Source organism: Anomaloglossus baeobatrachus, chromosome 1, assembly GCF_048569485.1.
Source record: "Anomaloglossus baeobatrachus isolate aAnoBae1 chromosome 1, aAnoBae1.hap1, whole genome shotgun sequence".
NCBI classification, from domain to species: Eukaryota; Metazoa; Chordata; class Amphibia; order Anura; family Aromobatidae; genus Anomaloglossus; species Anomaloglossus baeobatrachus.
Window position 1 is genome coordinate 880389290 of NC_134353.1, and position 3320 is coordinate 880392609.

The following is a 3320-nucleotide window of genomic DNA, read 5'->3' on the forward strand; positions in this document are numbered from 1 at the left end:
AGTATGAGCGGACAAGCAGCTCTGGGGCTCGTTATTACCCAGAAGCAGGGACCTCACAGCTGATATAAGGGACTGGTGACCACTGGGAGAGGACGACACGGTAATGGCTGTGATAGTGCTGGCAGGTGAGGAGCCTCCGCAGACACCGCGCCCGAATACCCTGAAGCTCCGCTCAGTGGCTCAGTCTGCACTGGAGCTTGTAGGACCACAAGTCCCAGCAGTTAGAAGCAGGAGCCACAGCTGCAGATACACTGGCTATAGCCTTTCCACATGTGGCTGCCGTCCTGTAACCCCGCGTGTGCCACCAACACGAGAATAATAAGGAATTAGTAAAATCACATAAGCGGGTGGTGAGAAGGGGGCACAAGGGGCCCCACAGCACAGGAAGCCATCAATGCTGAGACTTGTAGTCCCCACACCTGGATGCCTGCCAATGAAGCCATCAAGATGCAGCTCCACACAGCAGGCTGATCAGGAGGCTGCAACACAAATGCTGAGACTCCTAGTTCTCCAAATGGCCAAACAAGTAACACACACACCAAAATCTGGCAAGGAATGCTGGGAGTTGTAGTTCTTAGACTGCACAAGATCCACACGTAATATAATGAGCTACAAACCATACAAGACACATAGACATGCTGGAGGCGCCCATAACTGGCAGGACAGATAACAGCAGTGACCAGGGCATGCTGAGACTTGTAGTTCTATAAAGCTAAATGAAAAAGATTATGGAGAAAACTGCTGAGACTTGTAGTTCTATAAATGCCCTAAAGCAGCAATTGGGCAGTCATGTGGGACCTGCAGCTCCATAAGGCAGCATGAGATCCACTACAATGTCAATCACGTAAGAAACCATCCAAATCTGCTGAGCCTTGTAGTCCCCCAGCCAGCCCTCACCTGTAGGTGTCCGCTCGCCGCTCCGTGCTGTACCTGTCCGTCACTGTGAGCAGCCGCCGCAGTATAGTGCTTATATCAGCTCCATCCACAGCTCTGCCCTCCCGCGCCACCACACGGCATCCGCCTGAATGACGGCGCTCCTCAGCCAATAGGAATGCACACCGGGCAACGCACGAAGCATGTGACACGCCCACCGGTACCTCACATCCACCTATCACAGCGGATCGCCTGCGCTCCACTATGGAATGGTGTGAGAAAGTGACGTTGTATGGCCAGAGAGCGGCAGCCAATAGAAAACTGAGAAGTAAAGGACTCAGCCAATCAGAGTGCACGTCCCACTACTGGCGAGGTATATGCAAGGGATACAGCCTACAGCGTATGAGTGAGGAGGTCGCTAGGCAACGGGCCGTTGGCGGGGCTCCCAGGTGGTGTATAGTGACAGAAGTGTCCACATGTGTAATGTGCGACTGCGCACACGCCGCCGGCCCTGTACTGACTACTGAGTGTGTAGCTATGGCTAGCGGACCACCTATACTGAGTGTGTAGCTATGGCTAGCGGACCACCTATACTGAGTGTGTAGCTATGGCTAGCGGACCACCTATACTGAGTGTGTAGCTATGGCTAGCGGACCACCTGTACTGTATTACAGTGTGTAGTGTAGTGTAGTAGTATAGTGTGTAGTGTAGTGTACAGTAGTGTAGTGTGTAGTGATGGCCGAAGGACCATCTGTGCTGACTACTGAGTGTGTAGTGATGGCTGAAGGACCACCTATACTGAGTGTGTAGCGATGGCTGAAGGACCACCTATACTGAGTGTGTAGCGATGGCTAGTGGACCACCTGTACTGATTTCTAAGTGTGTAGTGATGGCCGACAGACCACCTTTACTGACTACTGAGTGTGTAGCGATGGTCAGCGGACCACCTGTGCTGACTACTGAGTGTGTAGCGATGGCTGAAGGACCACCTATACTGAGTGTGCAGTGATGGCCGGCGGACCACATGTGCTGACTACTGAGTGTGTAGCGATGGCTGAAGGACCACCTATACTGAGTGTGTAGCGATGGCTAGCGGACCACCTGTACTGATTTCTAAGTGTGTAGTGATGGCCGACAGACCACCTTTACTGACTACTGAGTGTGTAGCGATGGTCAGCGGACCACCTGTGCTGACTACTGAGTGTGTAGCGATGGCTGAAGGACCACCTGTACTGACTACTATGTTTGTAGTGACGGCCAGCGAACCACCAAGGTGCAGAGTACAACTACGAAACGCAAGTTGAGGTCGCAGAAAACAAGGGTTTGCTTTATTTACAGTCAGGACAAGCAGTGAGGGGAAAATAACTCGGAAAAGTAAGATATCACAAGTTTCGGCTACTGGCTGGGTCAGGCCAACCACATGTATCCCCAACTAGCAGAGACACAGGACTATCAATACGGAACGAACTAAGCAATTCAATGACTATGCTACGCTGCAAACTAACTAGCCTCCGCTAACAGGGCCACAGGAATACCGCGCACTGGCTGATGAGGTCTACGCTGCACCCTACAAAGTGTGCACAACCATATTGACTCAGTGCCGTTGAAAGGGAATCAGTCCAACTCCTAGGTTTCGGTCCTGGTGATGGCATTGGTGCACACTTCTCCAAGCGGGTTTAAGGAACTCCATTGCGGACCTGGTCATCTTTCCATCTCCTAAGTTGGGCTTTGCTGGCCTTGTGGATATCTTCTACGCGGTTCGGTATCCACACCATTGCACTCAGGGGTCACTCACAGTTCGGCTGTGGTATGGTTCTCGTACACTGTAGTCCTCCAAGGCTCTCCACCATACAGCTCCTCCCCTGTACACATCCTGCAACACACACACACACACACACACACACACTTGTCCCTGCCTACAACACTCCTTTCTTTTTCCTGCTCTTTTCAGGCAGACTAAACTTAGGGTTCAGCTATGTAGGGGGAAAGAAGAAGTGCCATCTCAGCCATAGAGTCCATGGAAACTGGAACAGGGGTGCTGTCTTTTAAAGGCGAAGTGTACCCTCCTTGTATAGGTAACCCCCTACATGCTTCTCCATTTAACAATGGCCGTCCTTGACCATAATGACACCAAGAACCACTATCCGCACAGGGATTAGATCTTCAGTCCTCTTCCTGCAGCTACAGAGATTCAGAATTTGAAGCGTCCGGCTGTCTCATCATCGCTCTCAGTAACGCAGTGTAACACAGGGATGCATAAGGGGTGCGTAGTACCTGTAGAATTAAAAAACAGCAACAGAAGTACAGACAACACAAACTGCTCAACATAATGGACTGGTGTAACCCATGCAGTAGACCTCTGAGACTTCTGGAGGTCCTTGATTTCTGGCAGGACTGGACTGTCTTCCAGAGGACTAGTTGCCGCAGGGGGCTTAGGAGGTACTTAC

General features: G+C 51.4%; 1 protein-coding gene across 1 annotated transcript in view; it reads right to left on the bottom strand.

The window, feature by feature from the left end:
* The window catches only part of HMGCS1 (3-hydroxy-3-methylglutaryl-CoA synthase 1), a 22251-nt gene extending 21246 nt beyond the window's left edge, over positions 1 to 1005 (bottom strand). Inside the window, exon 1 of the mRNA XM_075326486.1 lies at positions 898 to 1005. The gene's annotated coding sequence lies outside the window, so the exon portion shown is untranslated. The remainder of the gene's footprint in view (positions 1 to 897) is intronic.
* Between the last annotated feature and the right edge of the window lie 2315 nt (positions 1006 to 3320).